Here is a 22,500-nt window from a genome sequence, read left to right on the forward strand (position 1 = left end):
AGAGGACTGAAAACTGACAGCTCCTAAAAATAATAAAGCAACAAGTAGAGACAGACATGGCAATTGTCAGGAAGAACTGAAATGAAAGAGCCCTAGCTGCTGGACTCATTACCATCAGTAGATCTGTTAAAAATAAAACATTCAGCAGAAAATTTGGTTCCGACCCAAAACAGGCCAAAACTGACTTTGCAATATGGAAACATTTACCTTGGAAAAGTAACAAAGAAGTTCATTTAAGAACAAAACACTTATTAAATTCTATCATTTATGTTTTAATATGCTGCATTACAATATAGCATAATGATCTAAAAACATCAAATGTAAACAAGCCATTTCAACTCTATCTAAACATTTGCAGAGCTTCCCTTGAAAACTTCAGAAAATATCTGTTAGAAATCACGTTCAGTAAAAAATGTTCAAGACAAATTTAAGACAATACATATTCTTAATTTTTTTTTTTTTGTGAGTTTGTGGGTGGCGATCTGTCCCTGTAGAAGAAAAGAAAAATTTTGAGGAATAAAAATAAGCAGTGTAAGTGGCTGAATGGTTAAGCTGGAGGCGGGGAAGGGGGGATAGTGCAGCTCTGAACGAGACGGGTCCATCTAACACCTTCAGCACGCGACTGACCTCCCTGAAATGACCCGCACACACCAGGTTCCCCCTGTGCTTCAGTGTTTTGCTGGATTAGGAAACGACCTGACCCTCATCCTCAGCACAAGGACCAAGCACCTCATCACTCCCCACAGGACCTGCTGTGGGTTGGTCTCCCACGTGTCCTGCTGCTCCCCAAATCACTCACCCTGTGCTGCTGCTTGGATATTTTTTGCTGTGTATGACCAGGATCAGTATAATTCTGCTCCTGTTTAGTTAGTGGAGAGGAGCAGGCTCCAACTGTGAGAATTTTCAACACCTTAAGTCAGACAAAACACCCCAACCCTAATGTGTAAATTGTGGTCTCCCTTACCCACTCGCACATCCCTCTCCCCTTCTTCTGTCTGCACCCTTCAAGAAAAATTTCAGTTTTCAGTTGAAAACCAGAAAGTTGTTTTAGTTTCATGTTCTATGTTTTTTTAAAAAAGACAAAAACTGTCTTGAAATACTTCTAGGGTAACTTTGTGAGGAAAAAAGAAAAAAGTGCTCATTGGTAACCAAAAACAGTTTAAAAAAAGTATTAGGTCTTATGTTTTTCTACTAGTACTTTCTCTTTTCAAAGTTGCTTTACTATGAATATCAGGTATATAAAACCAACTGTCCATGAACTTACGCAATGGACATGGGTGAACAAAAGAAATTTTCAGTGAAAAAATACAAAGGTTAGAATGTGCATTTCATATACATTTGGTTTTAAGGGATGTTTCATTAAGATATTTCAATTATTTCAATTAATACCAGAATAATTACTCCACAGTACAAAGTTTGTCAAAGATTTTGTTTTAAGGTCATATCTGAGTACTAACATTCAAGCCAACCCAAGACTGGAAGCAGTACAGCACTTGCAGGAAAACACATGTAGTATTTTTTTTTCCTCCAAAGCCACAGTACTGTAGTTTTTCTATTTCCATCATTATTAGTATAAAAAATTAGTACAAACAAAAAAAAGAAATTTCACTCCTGCTTTCGTATTTCTTCAGATCTTAACCTGACATTAATGAGCAAATACACACTAGGATGATGATCACACTGTAGGATAAAATGGCTCATATACTGTGTTGATAAGTGAAGATGAAAGAAATCCAGAACAAAGACACAACAGTATTGTGGAGATATGTTTAGATTCCAAAATATTTGTATCAGTCAAAGATAGAAACACCCTAGACAAAAAAAACCCCAACAACAACTGATAAATAGAAACATCTACTTTTTTCCACTTGACTGTATAATAAATACCGTATATATTAAAGCATTACTCCATTACTATGCCTAGCTGCCACATACAATACAAAGATACATTATATACATATTTTCCATCTGATCTCTGATGCATTTGCAGCTCCCATCGAATATCAATGCCATCCCCAAGCAAGCATCTGAGGGTAGGATTTAAGTTACAGGAGACAAAGAAGATGCTCAAATGGAAACAGTACTGGCATTGAAAGCCTGACCCTGATGATCTAAGACTGCAGTTTAGGTCCTTTTGAGTAACATCTCTGATGCAATTCTTCCCGAATCTCAGAACAAAGCATTACAATTCACGCTGGGCAGTCTACTGGACTCTACTAGAGGAGTTTACAGGAACCGTGGCTGCAAAATCCAGAACAATTACCTCAATGGCCTTTAATATAACCCCAACCCCCATGTAACCCCCTCACTAACTACAAATGTGATGCAGATGGAACATTTCTTCATTTATACTCTACTGGGTAGTGCCTTCATTTTCAATAGCAATCCTGTACCACAGCTTTTCCTCTCCATATTCTTTCCTGCCACATGAAGTTTTTTTCTCTTCCCATGGCTTATTTACCTTAGACACTGGGACACTTTATTCCATCAAAACGTGGCACTGTTCCCTCAAAGTGAGGCCACTCATTAGATGTATCATTCTGAAATGTGAATATTAATGCTCAAAAGAGATGAACCATGAGCATCAGAGATGGACAAGAAGGGATTAAACATAAATTGGTAACAAGTACGTCAGACAGAATGGCATATCGTCTTGATCGACAAGAACTACTACTCTTGAATTGTCCTTCCAGAAGCACCTTCAGGGCTCTCACCAAGCAAGATTCATGATAAGCATATTACAACTGTTGTGTTTTTAATGGCATCAGCCCAATGCCAAGACACAAGTCAAAAGGAAAACCACTTTCAAGGAAAGAAAAGCTGAAGCAAACACAAAAGGTGCACTGGATGAACGTTGCAGCAGTCAACCACTTAAGAGAGAAAAAGTTATAGTCCAAAAGAGAATTTTCCAACAGTAAATAATAATGTACTATATTTAAGGAATGAATGATGAACTTGACTAGACAGTTCATAATAAATGTTATGTGATGAGGCTTTTTTTGTGTAGTTTTGTGTTTAAAGACATTCTAATTGCAGTTAAAAACTGCAACTGCTTAAAAGTGCTGCCTAACAGCCCCGTTACAAGTCAGGGACTGTATGTAAAGGCATGCTCAGGGAAAAATAGTAACACCCCACACCCGGGATACTTTTTGTCTCGCTGACTGGAAAAAGTCATTTATCCAAGAAAGTAAATAGTGGTGAAATGTATCAATCGCACTGATTCTCCTTCTCTTCTCCAGTTAATCCAAGTTTGCCAAAACCAACTGCCTAATGGTACTATTTTGTGATTTTACAGCTACTTGTGTCCTACACAAAGGATACAAGCAGTCTTTCTGATCGTGTGTTTTAAAAATCCCTCAATTGAGAATGACTTGTAGAGTTGCTTCTTAGAATTTCTTCCACTAAAGACAGGTACGCATGGTACTTCATTGAAATAGTCAAGTTAGTTCTCAATCAAGAAGAATTAGTGCAAGCAGACCTCCAGATTAACACAGCTTTATTCCTTTCACTTCAAAAGCTAAACCAGGTACTTCTGCCTAATACATTTGGTGTCTGAAAAACTTTCTGCAACATTAAGCCGAGTACTTTTTTTTGCTGAAAAGGATGCAAGCCTAAATTAATTTATTTTTAAAAAAGAGAGAGCCCAAAGTCTTCCTACTTTTTGATTAGTGGAAATTCTCTTTGAATTTACTTGTTCACACAGCACAAGAATCCACATCTTCATTAACTTAGTTCATATTGTTTATATGTGTTTTTAGAAGATGCACATCTCTGCTGTCCTATTCTAAAGGCAGGCCTGGCTCCAGCAGTGGCAGCCGATGCACACAGACCTAAGCACAACCTTCTGAACCAGGTTCTCAACATTCCATCTTCTTTCTTTTAACTTGAATTCCATAAATAATTTTAGGTGGGTGAATTGTGTCATGAAAACAGGAGTCTCTTTATTTATTTTAAAAGGCTATATAATTCTTGCCCTGCTTCTAATTTCTTTATATTAAATATTCACTAGAAATACATGGGAAATCTGCACATACTTCATAGTAACTATTCTTTTTATTCTGGAGACAAAATTATTATTTACTCAGTTAAGTTATTATTGATTTTTTGCCAAATGAGAAACTGCAACCTGACCTGATCACAGCAGTGCCATCCTTCTCATGAATCTCCTATTGCACAACACTTCTTCTGACTGTGCCTCTCACCCCCCCAGGTTTTCATCTACTTGGCTAGGCAAGCTCTCTGGGAAAAGAACTGGATATAAAGAGTTCAAGACAAATTTTGGCTGGAGCTGCAAGGCAAACCATCAAACGGTAAAGCAGAAGAGTTGTAAAATTTACCTCAGAAGGACCTTCTCCTACTCCTCTCCGACACAAGCAATTTGAGAGAAAGGAAGAAGGTGGAGAATGGAAGCTTTTGAGAACAACCCAGCTAGGACAGATGATAAACCTGCACTCTACCCTGAGGAAACGGGGTCCAAAGTTCAGTCCTATGTTTGTATTTCTAAAGAGCGTAAAATATCGAATATCCTTCTTGAAGGATAATTCTCTCTTTAGTGTCTTACCACATTGCTATGTAACTATACAATAAATATTATCCTGCTCACATGCTTCTGTTTACTTAGCATACATTATATTTGATGCTATCTGGCAGCAGAAGTTTTAGTTCTGTCATCTTAAAATACTAATAGTTGTCAATCAAAATAGAAAGTGCATAATAAAAATGTTCTAGAAACTAATAACCCTATATTTCTAGACCTTCAGCTTGGAGCTAAGCATTGCTAAAAATGAGATTAATTATATGTTTGTACAGCGCCCAATACAATCAGACAGACCTCTAAACAACATCCTCCTAGAAATGAACACAGACTTGATACATACTCATATATATAGAGTGTGTATATATTATGCAATATATGAAACACTAAATTAATAGTATCATCTTCATTTGGCCCAGTCTTTTGATCTACAGCAGAGTTTGGGGGGAAAAAAACCCACAATATTCACAGTGACCCAGTGTTAGGTAGAGGATGAGAGAAAAGGGCACGGCCAATACCAAAGTAATTTATGCTGAATTTCTGCAAATATATAGAAGCACGGAAACAGCAAGGAGATACACAAAGGACAGGTCCCTCAAGTTATGACCAACATAACAGGGTAAACTGATCAATTTAAGATAAAGTGTCAGAAAAATATCCTTTGAATTATATCTGTGAACCTTTAGTGGGAACTTCACTGCTTAGGACATTTAAACCTGCTCTGGACAAAGTATCAGCAAATACCCCGTAGGGAACAATCCTGTAATGTCAAGAAGATGGACTAGGTGTATAACAGGTCTTTTGCTGCTCCAATTTTTATTATTCTAATCCATCACCCTTACCAATGTGGTGAAATTTTATGTAGACCTTTAAAATTATGACCATTAGAAAATTATGCCTGTGTCTGTATAATATATACACACATATGGATGTAAGGTCTGGTTTTTAAAAAGTCAAAAACGAATTTTGCACGTAATTTGCCCATGCTACAGCTGTAACTATGCATTAATCTGGCAAGTGCAGATAGACATTTCTAATTATGGTTATGTGAATGCACAATTTACATGCATAATTTTGACAAGTGAACTTGCAACTTAGGCACGCAGTAACTTAAACGTGTTTACTGTTGACAACTTAGTAGCATTGGACTGTGACATGCTTATGCCATGAAACCAGGATCAGTCTGTGAGCTTTGCCCCAAAACAGAAAATTAGGAATCCTGCAAGGTAGACAACAAGTTGACATCAAAGCTTGCAGAAGAAGCTAAGAAGTCCCACAACGAGCTCTACACAAAACACTGCTATCAGGGGATTCTCAAGAAAAAGCTGAAAGATTTTATTTGGCTCCCTTCTGCCCAAATCACTACAGTCTTCTTCATTTTTCTTTGCACCCCCTGTTTTGCAGAGAGGGTGGAATTCCCTGTCACTCTTTCTAAAACCTGAAGTTCACAGAGGACTTTGTATTATCAATCTATTAACAGTAAAAGTCACTCAGACAGAGCAACAGCTGCAGAAAGGACCTCTGTTCCCCAGGCACAGGATGGCAGAACTCTTTATGGATATGCAGGGTGTGTTAAGGCTGGAAGATAAAGGCTTTACTTTGTCCATGCATGTTATTGTTGCTATTTCTGCTATTCCAGAATGAAAACCCTCTTATTGACTAAGGCACTAGGCAATCACCCCCACACGAGTGTCAATAAAGAGATCCATTTTCTACATACTTCAGTAGGAAAGAAAAACAATAAAAGGTTATGGAGAAGGGAAAAGGTGTTTTCCTTTTAATCTTTTAGACTGCAATAGCCATAATTAGCTTTTCTATGTAGTTTGGCACTAGTTTGTCACAGTATTACAGTGAGAAACAGTGGCGTGCACTGATTTTTATATACAAATCTTAATGACTTCTATTGCTTTTAAGGATGCGGAGTGGTGGCAGGATATGGCCATTCACCATTAAGGCCCTAAAGCCTTCATAATTACTGAGTATACAGAATATTTATTATGGAGACTATGCCAGGCCTCTTTTGTGAGCTGCCCTGGGCCTGTTCTCCGAGCCACATCAAGCAAGAAGTTTAAATGAAACTGCTCCCAAGTTTCTGAAATGGTTTAATAAAACATATACTGACTGTAATATTCAGTTTATAGTAGAAAACTATTGCCCCTTGGTTTGAAAAATGACCTCTAGTTGGCAATTTTACTCTCAGCTTCATAGATTATAGTCCGCTGTTGGTCATTTTCTCAATCCACAGGGCAATACTTTTCCATAACAAGCTCAAACTGCAATCAGTATTTGTAGGCTGTTACACAAGTTGAGGATAATATGTCTCAACACATTCTATTATATGACTAAACAAAAGAAATAACAACCTGGTGACACAGACATATGGAGAAAAGCAGAGCTATTCTTCTAATGCTGAGATAGCAGAAAAACATATTTCTTTGTATTGTGCTAATTTACATTAAATTTAATGTCTTCAATACACAATAATCCCTAATTTGATTTTTTCATTAATGGTGTTTTGGTTTATGGTTTTTTATGTCTATTCTTATGTTAATGTAAAACGACACATACTAAATTCTATTAGTATCAGATTTTAGAAATGACCGATAGTGACAGCCTAACGTTGTAAAATCACATTAAAATGTATCCGCATAGATATCTTAAAGATCATTTGCTCTTGGCCACACAAAACACATTCTTAAACTTACAGGTTTGATATTAGGAAATTCTGATACGGTTTAGTAGGGAAGCTGCAAGTGAATTTTCAGCACCCAGGTCTAGTGCATAAATACGAGATGAATTCTGTGATTTTGGAAAAACAGTTCACCCATTTAGCTATCAGATAGGTACACTATCTGTGTTGAGGAGAATGCATAGACCAGGAAGTGAGGTAGATCTGGAGCCTGTTCCAAGATGTGCCATGGACAGCTCTGTCAGTGACAGATCTTAAGAAAATCAACCCCACCTTCCCAAAGCAGTCACTCTGATCTGTAGGGCTGACACAACTTACCGGGCTGGCCGGAGTGTGGCGAGGTTTAATTCTTCAATCAGTGGAGGATGAAAGCTCTCGTAGATCCTTTACTGCAAATGCAAAATATTTATAATTACAAGACTAATATTAATCCCCATTTGTAAATAAAACTCTGTGGTTTAAACGTGACACCCACCCATACTTGGAACCAAAGGGAAAAACGTCCTAAGCTGAGGCTACCGGAGTCAAGCAGAAGTGGATATTTTGCCATCCATCCCCTAGAAATTACGAGTTTCCTGTCCTTTAAGCAAATACATCATAATTGCTGGGGATCTATGATGGGGCAGAAGGGAGAATCTTCCTGAAAGCTAAAATAAGACCCATAAGAGAAAAACGTTCATTGTAGATCTGTATGGCTGGCTTCAGAAACTATATGCATCAGTCATATTGCATTTTGAGATATCAGAAGGGCAGATACTTTCTTTTCTTCGTTCCATTCTTCATCCTTCACTATTGTCCCTATGTTGTTGCTCAATCACAGATTCACCTGCATTCTCAAGCTGGAATTTAAGTGGTCTGTATTCATTTAAACACGTAGGAACTGCAGACATAAGCTTTAAAACATTTGAGCTAAAGAATATATCTGAATGTGATTACCAGAAGATGATGGTTCTTTATCTTACAAGTCTTCAAGGAATTTAGATGTCTAACTCATTAATAGTGTTTGTTGCATTAGATTTTACATTTTTCTGATTTTAGAAGAAAGGTTTTCTAATACAGAAAAAAAAAGCAGCTATTTTTTGTTTTGCCTTTTTTTTTCATTTTAAGGTAATAAAAGTGGCATATATGTGCCATAGCATAATGGTTTAATTAAGGAATACGATGTTTATCCTAGGTCCTGAGTTGTACATCTTCATAACTCACTCATAAAAATTAATGTATTATACCACGCTCCACAATGATATATCTATTTTCACCATACCTGTTGAGAATAAATTGTTCTAAATTGGATTATCCTGATATCCAGTGAGAAATGTAAAAATTACATTGTTATTTTAAGAATTTACATTGCTGTGTATAAAAAAAAAAAAAAACAATCTTCTCACTGAGCTTTTGAACTGTCATGTTACTCCCACTGTTATGAAATCATAATTGCTGCTGCCACACCTAAAATCAAATGCAATGCATACTGTATTTTTTCATACACTGTGCATTTCCTACCTTAATCACAAACCATATACAGTATATTTTAGGACTATTCTTTCATTACTGACTGCTTTTGTATATAAGCAATATACAACTATGCATGCAAGGACTCATAAAATCCTCATTTCTAAAATCAACAGATGAAAAATCCCCAAATAATAATGTACAGATGTTCCATATTTAAATGAGCTGCTGGCATTTAATGCTGCCAATCACATATGCAATAAAATTGGTGAATTTCAAGGTCCTCAGCATTTACAGCAGATTATTTTTATTTTTTTTAATCAAAAGATCATTTTAGGATGATCGAAAAAAATGACTGTTCAAGAAATATACAATGATATATTTCTGATGTCATCTTGAAATTCGTGTGAGTGGTCAACTACATTATATTGTTCCATACCAATTCCTATTCCTTTTTACCTCAAGAAAGTTGATTCTGCTGTCCTTAAGCTGCAATGCCTCACTAAAAGTAAATTATCTGCACGTTATCTGCAGAGTAATCCTCTTCCTGAATACAAGACAGAACATCAGAGTTTCTAATCCTACACAGATAGAGTAATTCACATCCACTGTACGTTTTACTGTAAAGAGAGTAATACAATATGTTTGATAAATCATGTATGTGTCTGTGTACAAAGAAAAAGGTTTATCTCCTTTCCTACCAGATGCATCCGTATTAAAAAGCAGACACTCCCTACACTGGCACCGCAAGAATCTTTAGAAGTTCTATTATAGAGACATCTAAGTTTAAAAAATGGAGCAGCTCACAGGTTCCTGATGAGAAGTGCTTAACCAGAAATATTATTCCACTGATTGTAAGTTTTCATCCATACATCAAACCCTAGAATCTATTGATTAAATAAAAACTGATCTTTCTTTCTTTTGAAGCAGGAGGGAATTAAATCATCCCCTTTGTTTTCCCTTGGTTTGGAACTATCACGTTGTACACACTGGCCATGTGTCCTGCTTAGAATTACAACATCCTAAAGGAGAGCTCATTCTACAGTGACTGATCACAGGTTTCTTGCCTCTTCCTCTAAATCTTCTGCTCCTGTTCATAATCAATGGCACCTGATGGCCCAATATTCTGATCCAACACGCCAAGCCACACAATCCAAGATCTGCTAAAAAAAAAAAAATCAATAAATTCGTTTGCTTCAGGAAATTTTGGATCAGGACGACTTTAAGTATATGTAAATACAAGAATTTACTGCAATTATGCTGGCACATCTTCCCTTCCTCATACTTCTTTTTCACTGCATAATTAGCTGCATCATGCCTTAATTTTGCTTGCAATCCTACATAAAGCAACCCAAGCTGGGCAGCTCTTGCAAAGCCTTATCAAAGTCAAGGTCTGATGGCTTAGAGAACAGAGGGTCTCCTTCAGAAAAACATCAAAACACTTTGTATATTGCTGAGCCCCACATAGCATTGACTGGGGTCCAAAGATCCCTTCAAATACTAATATAACATGAACACGTAGCAGACTGCTAACGATGTCTATGGAGAGCATCAACAGGTGGATGCAACCATCTTCTTAGAGTTAAGTTTTGTCTGGTTTTGGCTTTTTGGGTTGGTTTTTTTTTTTCCTTATGCAAAAGTGTCCAAGTTAACTTCATCGCCTCCTTGGGTTACGGTGTCTGCAAGTCAACCTTCAGCTCGGTTCCAGTGCTGCTCTGACACGCTCTAACACCCGGCACACATCATCACCAGGCCAGAAAACCCTGCTTCAGGGATGTGGTTTCCATTCCGGAAGGTAATCACTGCCAGGCTAAAATGGTGGCACCTGAGTTCACTTGCCTGTGTCACCCCACACTCAGAGATAAAAGGACGCGCGCAAACGCAATTCTGTGACTGTATACACACATCATTTGGTAAATTGTAGAAAATATTCTGAATATTTTTTTAAGGCAAGGAATTTTTAATGTACTTTGAATCTTCTTTAAATTAGCATCACAGACTAGGGTAAATGCATAATTAGTACTAAATTACTTAACAAAAAAAGGAATTTATTACCTGTTAGTTATTTCAGTGTAATGGAGTTACAGAAATGCAGAACAATGAGTAAATACAGCCATCTATACCAGTTAAGAAGGCTGCAGCTTGGGCACATCCTTCAGCCTTTTAGTCTTTTTCCACTGGAAATCACTAGTTCAACACCAGCAGAGCAAAGACAAGAACCTCGCTTCTGCGAAGTAGCACTAATTTCTGCCCATAGTGACATTCAGAGGAGGATCAATCAAGTCACAGGGGTAAGAAAACTGTTTGCTTATGATGTGGCTGTCACCAGTGAAGATGAGCTTGTAACACCCTCCAAGCATCAAGACGACACACAAAAGAAACATTAAAAAAAAAAGAAATAAACCCAACAGATACTCTTGCAAAATATATCAATGCAGTCCTCCAAACTGAAAAAGCAGAAGTCAGAAGATCAAGAACTCGCAGTTAGGATTTTCCTATTAGTTAAAGAACATAAGGATTCTCCTGAAGTCTTTGATTGATATATGATCTTTTCTTTCTTTTCAAGCAGAACAGCTGTCCAGTGAACTAGAAGAAATAGCCCTGAAGACAGCTTTGTGTCTGATATGACTTTGAGAGGGAAAATTATCCCAATGATAAATGCTTTACATGGAACATCTAAGAAAAAAAATAAAAATGTCATCCACGAAAGAATTTTTCTTTCTATTTGAGCAAGCAATCACTATTATCATCATCGGGAAGGGGGAGGAAGAGAGAGGGCAGTGCCTGATACTAAACAGAAAAGGTATATCCCTCAAAACTGGATTTGGAATGAACCTAACCAAAACCAGGCAATAGGTACTTTTAAGAGAAGGGCAACTGGGCAAATGTGGTTGAGAGAGATTTTTCTGAAGATTGTCAGGACACAGTGACCCAGGATATATTGTAATTTCCTTTATTCTTCTTTGTAAGGAAATTCATTAAGAAAGGTGAAACACACTTTGCTGGCTGATGAAGATAGACAATCTTTGCCACAATAACTATACGTGGAAATAGCTTGACTTTGTCCAAGAAAAGACAAAGCAATACCAACCAACACAAACCTTCTCAGCAGAAGGAATTGTTATATTAATATATAATAATATAATTAGTGTAAATTTATTCCATCTAATGGAATTATGTAAATTACATAAATTGAGGACTCCAGCCACTGTGATAATACAGTGAAGTTATATCCAGGTTAGAGGAAAAAATGGCAGGAAACAGAGCCTTTCTGGAGCTTACTCTAGAGCTGCGTTTTTTCATCATGGTGAGTAGCTAAGAAAAGAGCCTTAGAGAATGAACAGCCAGACAGATTAAATTTGTATATTTTTCTCATTTAAAAACACATCTTATCATGGCACTTCAGTGTATGGATGAGCACTGATGGCTTCTATCATACGCAGCCATGAAAAGGAAGAGTAATTACAACTGTACTTTCCTTAAGTAACTAAATCCAGTATAACACCAGCAGTGGCAAGCAGTACATCAATGGTTCATCCACCCACCCACGCCTTGTTGAATTTGCCACACAGATGGTCAAGACTAAACAAGGGCTGCTACATATCTGATACGGAACAGGATAGATCTTGGCTTAGAAACACCTGACAGAAGAGCACAATAACCTTCTGTCCATCCCATCTTACTGGCCCTCAAATCCTTAACCTACATCTCCTTGCTCACCCCACCCAAAAGTCTGCGTCTTTCAAAACAATGGATCTTTCCTCCTCTTCCAACTTTTCACTCTTCTCCCAACCAAGCACCCTTCTTCCTGCCCCAAAGCCTTCCTGAATAAACCCCTGTGAGAGTATCTGTTCCAGAAACTCACTGAAATTAGGTAAGATCTTTAGCATTGAAAAACTTAGAGACACAGTCACACATTCTCATGTATGTTTGTATATTTCTCTCCCTTCCCTTGCATAACTTGAATGCCTTTCCTCCCCCTAGCCCAAACCCTCTCCTTCATCCCTAGAGTCCTCCTCATCCTCCCACATAAGCTGCCATTAACCCTACACAACAGAGTGGTGTTCCCACCAGCTGTTGACATCTGCCTGCTCTTCTGCCACCTCACCTGTCCCTCCCCTGCATTATCGAGTGCCAGCCCCTGCTCTCATGCAGATTTTAAATCCACAATTTTCAGAAATCCTGCTCCATGGGATTCCAACAACAGAAGAACAGGAGATAAGAACATAAAAGCATCCTCAATGTGGTGTCCCATCAGGGAGCCAACTAAATCTGATAGACACTGTCCTCTCTGACCCATAAGCAGGAAAGGGCTGAGCATTTAAAGAGGAGAACAGCAGTTCAGAAAACACCTTTATATGGTCTGTAATTGGCCATCATCACCTAACAAATAAAAAAGCATTCACCTAGGTCTTTGCTTTTGGGGTAATCTAATCACATTAAAAAAATAATAAATAATTACCACATATACACATTATACATATATTTCTATTTCTGTTCCCCTTCCTTCTCCCCTACTTTTAGTTTGCAGTGACAATCAGCAATTATTTTACAGAGAAAGACTCGATAACAAGCTTGCAGGATGCCTTTAGTAATAAGATAATTATTTGTAACTCTATAAAGAATTATAATTTTTAATTTAAAAAGAAATCAAATAAAAACAGCTTTCATCTTTCCTACCATGTGAAGAAAACATTCTCTGCCTACAACTCAAATTATCATTCTCTCCTTTGTGCAAAATGAATTGACCCAGAAAACTAAAAGGGTAAGAACCCATATTTGCTGGGCTTATTCAGCAGCCAAAAGTTCATGAAAAACACTGTTGTGTATCACATAGCAACCACTTGATGCCTATTGTTAAAATACAGTAGTTATTCAAAAAGTAAAATCTTGCATTCTCAAATAAGAAGCCAGGCTGCAATGTGTGTTTACTGTTTTTGGGAAATAGTCATCTTGCCATTTTCTCTTTTTCCATGGTCGTGGCATATTTGGTCAGCTATGCAATGTGCAGTTACCCACAGGAAAGAAAAGGAACACAAGAATTTTCCTCCAGTGTTTTGCTCATAGGACAATGTCCATTCAAAGCAACACTTGAGATCACTATTAAGGGAGTTAAGATTTGCTCTATTCTTATGCAGCCACGCTTCCAGTAAAAATGTAATATTCCAGAGGAAGAACGTGAGGGAGAGAGGGAGAGAAGCTTATCGCTTTTTGACTGAGCATTACGTTTGCACACTTTCACCTGTTTTTAAAGCAAGCTGCTCTCAGGAAGTCCTCTACACCTGTACAGATGTCCAAATCGCTATATTTGTGCTTCTTCCCAGGACTGTCACCTGCCACTACAGCTGGGCACAAGGATGAACTTCACAGACATCTCCCACTCCACCTTTCCTCTAAATCTTTTGTGGTACAATATGGTAAAAAATAAGACGGAATAAAATCAAAATTTATAGAGGAGGAAATTGATTCTGTGAAAGAAAGTCAGCTGTAGAGTCAGAAAAAAAAATACTGACAATTTCTGATAAATGGAGCATGTGTTACTCTAAAATAGTTGAAAAGCAGTGGCAGATCACTTGAGCTGTTCTGGCCTTCCCAGATTTCCATGAAAACTGAAAGACAGCCCCCAGTTGCAGGCACAACTGCATCAAACTACATTATCAAAGCAAGACCAAAAGGGTTCTTCTGAAACAACTGCTGGAGGAGATGAAGGGAAGAATAAGAGAGATGGAAACTCCCTTGTAGGTGCTATTATCTGCTATTATATAAATAGTACAACTTAAAACTTCAAGATAGTGGCATTTTTAATACCAGAAGGGGATGGCAGACTTGTTTAGCATAACTTTGAGAAATTTCATCAAGGCTGTGTATAAACAGGTGTGCAACATTTTGGCTAGCTGTAAGATGCTTGTTGAGATTATCTGCTTATCTAAAAGAGTGTTTAAACTCCTTTTGAGTAGTTAAAACAAGATAATGTGGAAAGTAGATTAAAAGGGGGAAACGTGTGAGCATAGACGTTTTTTGCCAAGAACCTTACTTTGAGCCCAGCTGTATCCAGGTATGTGCACGCTGTTTCCATAGTCTCTGAAAAGAAAGTTGAGTGGTAGGCAGTAAACCCCATGGGAATGCATGGAGCTGCTAGGGACCAAATGTGAGAATGAATTAGGCACCCAGGAACAAAGAGGTGGGGTTTATGATTTTAGAGAGAGACACATCTGGCTTTTTCCGAAACAAGAGGGACAACACAGGTTGAAATTGCAGCTTGCTTGCTCCAAGTGTTCCTGCTTGGCTTAAAGCTCTTTATTGGAGGTCAAAAGAGAATGCAAAAAATCAACTTCCTAACTGCACATCTCAGCTGGTTTACAAAGTATGTGTCAAAAGAGAATGGAAAAAAATCAACTTCCTTACTGCACATCTCAGCTGGTTTACAAAGTATGTATTCAAACAGAAGTGTATATACAATCAAATACTTGAATCAGTCCGAAGGCAGATCGGTGCACACTTATAGACAGGGATTGTCTATACAAAGAAAATTCTTGGTTTGGTCATTGGTCAGTGATCTGGCCATGACAGGATGTGGTAATTACACATGACTGTTGAATAGCTGTAGTTACAATAGTACAGTCATTTGTAATTTATCAGCAAGATACTGGCATACTTGGTGAAACAAAGACCAAACTAGTACATCCAGTGCACAACTTAAAATTAAGAAGTCTTTCCCCTAAACAATAAAAAGTGTATGTCAGAGTATCACAGAACTTTTCTAGCACAACTCTAATTCTCCTCTGAAAATGTACACTTCTCTCAGAAACACATTCCCAGCACAGGGACTGGTAATTTATGATCCACCAAAATACTCCATTGAACAAAAAGAGTAATACCTACAGTGCGCCTATGCAAATCACTAAGAATAAGTGACTCTAAGGATCAGTAAGAACAAAGCCCAAAACTCCTATCAAACATTATTTGAGGTTTGAAAAAGTCAAGACAAAGTGTAATTTTTTTTAAATGGGGATAAATTGGGATTTCTGTAACAATTGACTCATTTTGCCTGCTTTTATCTAAGGATCTCAAAGAGCACTCCAAGTGTTAATTAAATTACAAAGCATTTTTGAGACAGGTAAATGGTATTATGCCCACTGGGGAACAGAGAGAACATTTATGTTTCATTACTAAAGTCACACAGTAATTCAGTGGCTAGTAATATAACCCAAGAATTACCAGTCGCCACTTCTACTCATTGACCTGGTGGCCTCCACAAGAGAGAAAATTAGCCTTAAAAGCCAAAAATACTTTCCTCTTGTGCTTTTCTATCTTCCAAGAGTTAGGACAAGATTTTTTAATTTTATTTTATTTTTCTTCCTCTGCTTACTGGGAGGCCTTTCTTCCAGAGTGGCACAAAAGAAGCCACTTCCTAACCTACCCAAGTGTGTTAAGGATCACAGTACAGCAATACAGAGAGGAAACCAAACAAGGGCAGTGAACTGTAATGCTGCTGCTTAACAGCTTACGCAGCTGCATCAGGATCCTCTTCGCCCTCTTCTAACAGTCATACTCCCAGAGATGACACATAAGAGCCTCTATCCCATCAGAATGAAGATAGAAAGATGTGCAGATGAAATAATCCTTTGCTGAACCACTTCACCCACTTCCAATCCTACTTTACCAAAGAAACAGACATAAAACTACCCTAAAGAACCTGATGCCTCACACACATCATATAAAAATCTCCCACTGAAAGGAACAACATAAGAAACAACCAACAAGGCCCTGAAAATGCTTTCAACCATGGAGAAGTCTATTCTGCAGTATACTACCATCTATTTTGAGTGGCGTGCAAAGAGATGAGGGAGAAACATTCCACTGTCCATTCTATTCTTAGCCAGAAAAATGAAGCCACCGTTTTTCATTCTGGCTTGGTCCTGACTCATACAACTGCAGGATCCACGAGTAATAAAGCAACAAGATATAATGCAACCTGCACAATAGACAGTCCAGTGACTTACAGTGCAACCTAAGGCATCTCTAATTCAAGACTGCTACAGCTCCACTAGAGCTTTAACAAATTACATCTCCATTAGTAAACTGATTTTGGAGAGTTCTTCACAAAAGGTTTTTCTGTTTTGTATATAATTATTAAATACTAAAAAAAAGGGAAGGACCTTTTTGAACTTTCTTTAAACCTTTTGAATACAATGTTAAACCAAGATTTCAGGCCCACTCCTCATTCCTTGTTATGTCATGAAGAATCAGCTGTGTGGAAGAGATGAGAATGTCTTTGATTTAAATGACCAAGGCTTAAGATCATCTTTACCGTGGCAGAAAATAAAGCTGCTGCAAATATTTTTAGTAGTAATGTTATTGTTATATGGTATGACAATCATCATCTTTTTTTCTTTTCCTAAAAATATGTCTAAAGAACCACACAGTTTATATTCTGCATGCAAAATATTTTTCTTCGTTTACATTGATTGCATATTTCAAATCATGTTACAGCTGTATCGCTTAGCCTAAATCAAATAAGGAATCCACATAAATGCATACACACACTTTCCTTGTCTTTAGACATTGCCAGTATTGACAAGATTAAAATATTTTTCCCATTCATTATTTATTGTGATATGATGAAACAGTAAGAGTATGTATTTAACAGAACATCACAAAGTAGAGTTAAAATGTGGACATGCTGTTTCATTTTGATTTTACTGCGACAGTGTTAAGTATGTGACTCCCTGACTGCAATAATGACATCTTTGGGTGATGAAGATTTAAGATGCTTTGCAAAGATGCAGTGTTATCCAAACTCTTCAGCCATGCTGATTAGGAGCATTATTAAACAGATAAAGCCAAGACTGGAAAGAGTACCGTGACTGAAGTCACTCCTGTTGCAGAGGACTGACTGGGAGAATCTTGCTCAGTGCAAGAGCAGCAAACTCCCACACCACATCAGGTACATAACTGGAATGACTGGAAGGCAGGCATAGATATAAAACTCCAACACTTTCACCAGCACCAGCTTTTTTTGTTACTAAAAGAGCGTCCTCTGGATAATTTCTCTGCTTTTAGGTTGAACTGGTACCACCTGACAAGTGGAGTCTGGGATCAAGCAATGCTAAATCTGGTCAAACCTCAAGTACAGGGTAGATGTGTATGAATTTGTTTTTCAGATGTATGTACCTTGGATTGAAGACCAGAGACATAGCGCTGCACGATCCCAGTTTTCAGCTCACAGTTGGGAACCATTCTGCACATTTCTACTGGCAAAGCAGCAAGGTAATGACAAAGAGAGCACAGCACAGCAAAGGAACTGTAACCAGAGCTGGTACTGTGGGGCAGGGGAGCACAGAGCTTGCCTCCTGTAGTATTTAGTGGTATCTGGGTTAGAATGCAAAAAAAGACAGACATTTTAGCCCCAATGCTTATTCTTGCATACTACAATCTAAATATACCCCCTATGATAAATACAGCAGAATAATCAGAAGGTACTGAATGCTTAAAATGCATCCTTAACAAAACAATGTAATGCATATCTCTCTTTACGTGTCAAACAATTTGCCTAACAAATCATAATAATGCAGAATGATATAAAATTCACCCATCAAGCCCAAATGCATGCACAAAGATTACCATGGCAAAGAATTGTGAATTTCATTAAATATGTTAAAGGCAAAAAAAAAAAAAATTCAGCTTTGAAAAATAGTAATCCTGTCTTTCAACAAAAATATTATAGGAAGCTATGAATTTGGTAGATCTGAATAGGATGTTGGTACATGTTTTACTAAGGTAATATAATGGCACACTATTATTAGATCACATTAATCATTACTGTGCCAAAGGCACTGACAGCACCACTGAAAAGGATTGAAAGGGCTGGTAATGGATATAAATTACCCATTGTGTGATAAAAGGATTTTTACTAAGAAGGTAAGAATAAAACAGCAAATTTCTAATATAACTGTTGTGTAAAAACCAAAATAAAAGTAATCCAGTCAGTAATATCCACAAAATCAGAAAGTAAGCACTTTTGAAACAAGATAAAGTCACAATAAAAACTGTATACAATGTAAAATTAATTTTGTGGTGCATAATATTACTATCAATTTAAATAGTTTACATGATGACCTCTAAGGGGTATGGTCAAGAGAAAGGTAAGCTTTGTTAATTACAATCGAGTATGAGCTTCTGCTTGTGTATTTTAAGTTTGTGGGTTTGGAATTTTTTCTTAGGTTTGGATATTGTTTTTTGTTGGGTTTTTTTAACCAATAATGGCTTCATGACACCACCACCCACACCCCCCACCCGCCCTCCGCCCAAAATTCAGGACATGTTGTGAGGTTTCTGTTTTCTGCATTAACATCACAACAAACAGCACATCTCTCAGATGGTTTTATTTGGATTCCAAATGCTATTACAAAACGAACCACGTCTTTGCTGAGCTATTTAACCATTTGATTGAAACCATTTGTATTACTAATTGTCCAGTTCTGTGCTCCTCCTTTACTCTGGTAAGTATTTCCTGATATTAGTAGGGATCAGTGAAGTGAATTGGTCAAACTACATCCTTATTTACAGCATTAAAAATCCGCATTTCTACTTTGAAGTTGATGGAATTATTCTAGAATCAAGTCACTGTAATTCTTTTCAAATCAATTGTCTAGAATAAAATCCAGTAGCTCACATTCAATTAGTGAGTTTTAAAAATTGTGAGCCATATTCTTAAATGATATAAATTCATAAGTACAGACATCAATCCTGAAAACACTTACGTCTATGCTTAACTTTACTCACGTGAGTAATTCCATTAGCATCAGTAATTCAATACCTGCTTATGCATTTGCAGTACTAAAGCTTTAATATGCCTGAATATCCTCTCACTTACATCAGCTATAAATCAGCACAATTCCCCTAAATCACACACTTTCTACTGATTCAGAAGATATAAAAATGAGTGGACAATCCAGTATAACAATTATAATACAGAAATAACATAAGAATTTGATTTGGGAGCAGAAGCTATCAGAAATTTTGATTTAAGAATCAATTAATGTATGTAGAATGTAGAATTAATTATTGGTTATTTCCTAGGAAGCTAGACTTTTATTTCAAACTGAGGGCCAAATAACCCAATTCTGATTTCACACCGATTTCCACACCAATCTGATTTCTCAGACTTTACAGGAGCTTTTCTTCTATTGCACTGGAATAGCTCAGAGGAAAATCACATATACAATGTAGTACACCCCTCCACTCGCTGATTTTCATGGGTGTTCTTCTCATGCTAATATACAAGAGAATATGGTTCTTAATAATATGCATGAGATGTTCTATTGAACTTATGGAAAAAAACAACAAAAGTGATAAAATGAATTTAATCATGAGTGTCATGGATTTTTTTTTTAAATCAGCAGTCTGTTGATAAAGTAATAAATGATGATTCATCTCTAACACAATTATTACATATCAACTGCGTAAGATGAATGCTCGTGATTTTAACAAGCAGATTTTTTTCTTGGAAAATCTATTTGTAGCTCACTACACCCTGAAAGAACTACAATGAAAAGTTTTGCTAAAGCCATGAAAATAACATTTTTGAAGATGTAAAAAACCATGAGAACAGATTTTAAAATTTAATTTAGGTATCTCATTGTTATGTAATTTTTTTGATGTGGAGAAACAAACCTGAAAACTCAGATCCACAAGCAGAAGAAAATGTTATGAGAACAATATAAGTAAGTATTCTTACCAGTTACTCTTAAACCAACGAATCTGTTCCCTGGCTGAGGAAATTCTTAAAAGACACAGGATAGGTACTGAAGGTCGCAACTGTAAAAATAAAACCTGTGAGAAATTTAATATGTCAAAACTCAGTGTCTGAATCAGATATTTACATTAAAATATTACAATGCCACCTCAAGCAGACAATCTACAGAGAAGCAGAGAGTATTGACAATTAGGGTATTAATGGGATTAACACCTTTTATTTTTTAAGCCTTCATAATGTATGTGTTTGGTAGTCATTTCATTTTGGGAACTGAAAAGTTATTTCAGTTCTGGATTGTTTTGAGACAGAAAACCTCTCCTCAAGATAATGCTGAGGAACAGAATGAAATTCTTCTGATCCCTTCCCCTAGATAGTGAAGCAAGAGAGGACAAAACAGGATAAAACAAAAGTTGCACAGCATACTCCAGAAACCCAGTTATTCTCTTTGACATTGATATTCTAATCTTTCAAACCAAGTAAAAAGAGAACAGCTACTAATTGTATTTTTACTTTTTTTTAATTCCATTTTATAACAGAAATAAGTCCTTTGTAGATGATCTCATCTAATAAACCCTACTTAAAAGAGATAAGAGCTAGCAGTAAAAGCCAAGCCAGAATACTTCCAAGATATTTGTCAGTAGTGAATTTAGGGCCATTACATTAGTAAGCAAAATAGAAACAAAAACAAAGGGCGTTCTTAGAGCAAAATAAAGTTCACTGGACTGAAGCTATAATCTGAAGAATTTATGGCTGAGAATTCTAACTATGTTTATTCCTATGCGTGTCTAACAAATGAAATTAAAGGTCACTTCCAAATAATACATTTTGTACATCTGCATCAACCAAACTATTTCATACAGCAGGCTCTGTCTCTGAAACCCCTGGTCAAGCTCCGCAGCCTTAGGGCTTCACCTTACCAACACTGATTTCCCAGAGAACCACTGACTTCTCCACCGAGCCCCAGTGGCAGGCTGTGGTGGTCAGTGTGTACAGAATTGCATCTTTCATTTCTGTGGGAAATAATTAAGAGCTTGGCCATTTTATTGCATTTGGTTTAAATCATTCAGCACCAACAGGACCACACTGCTGGGCAATGCCGTTTGTTGACTTGAAGGATAAACAACAATTTTAAGGACTCCTATTGATGATGAAAGCAATATTAAATAATTCTGCAAGGAATTCACTACTAAGCAGCACAGCCCTCCACTAGTGCAATACCAACACAACACTTTCCATGTACCCTCTAAGATCTCTCCAGACTTTGCCTTGTCCCAACTACACCCAATGTAAAACGCTACTGCAGAATATCCCACTTTGTCCATGCCACCTCCTCTTCTCACTCATTTGGTTCCTCCACCACACCGAACGCAGGCTAATTTTCATTTTGATGGTCTACCACAACATTTCCTGATTCCCACTCCTTCCCCCCCTCACTTGCAGATTGAACCAGTCTGTATCACGCGCTTTGAAATATTTTCCAAGTGATAATTCTGCCATACAGCTTCTCTGACATAGGAGAATTACCCCAGTAAAAGCTTCAACCCCCTCCTTTATAACTCACATTTCCACAGTTAACTGCCAACAATTCAGCAGTAGACATCTGGTTTGCCATCGCCCCTGTTTCTCACGCGTAGGAACACATTTCTTTTTTGCTCTCTCCTCATGCCTAGTTTTCTTTTACATGCCAGTTGTCTCTGGTTTTACACTTGAACTAGGCAAAGCCTATCATTGTGTATTTTACCTTATTGAACTCAATGGGTGATAAGCAAGCACAAGTCCATCTCGTGCCCCATTTTCCATGGGTACATCTGGCTACACGAGAAGCAAACCACTGGGCGGTCAAGCCAAGCACCTACCATGTTGGTTGGACAGAATTAAAACCTTTTGTAAACAGTTAAAAAACCAAGCCACTCTGCATCAGATTTGGTCTCCCCAAATAGGAAATCATATCTAGACAGGATACAAGTCCCATTTATAAAGGCCCATACTATTTTAGAATTCAAATAAATGAATTTTGGTTACAATGTTTGGGCATACAGGAAAAGCAAATTCCTGGACTGCCACATATAA

The 22,500-nt window shown here is 37.2% G+C and overlaps 1 protein-coding gene across 5 annotated transcripts in view; it reads right to left on the reverse strand.

Annotated features, from left to right (window-relative positions):
* ZNF536 (zinc finger protein 536) overlaps nt 1–22,500 on the reverse strand; it is a 366,566-nt gene that overhangs the window by 289,706 nt on the left and 54,360 nt on the right. For 4 of the 5 annotated variants that reach the window (XM_014942470.1, XM_014942471.1, XM_014942473.1 and 1 more), the window contains exons 2-3: nt 20,413–20,507; nt 7,542–7,612 (exon numbers count right to left, since the gene is read on the reverse strand). The gene's annotated coding sequence lies outside the window, so the exon portion shown is untranslated. The remainder of the gene's footprint in view (nt 1–7,541; nt 7,613–20,412; nt 20,508–22,500) is intronic. The other variant, XM_014942472.1, reaches the window with a different exon arrangement.

This window comes from Calidris pugnax, unplaced genomic scaffold, assembly GCF_001431845.1.
Source record: "Calidris pugnax isolate Ruff unplaced genomic scaffold, ASM143184v1 scaffold28, whole genome shotgun sequence".
NCBI classification, from domain to species: domain Eukaryota; kingdom Metazoa; phylum Chordata; class Aves; order Charadriiformes; family Scolopacidae; genus Calidris; species Calidris pugnax.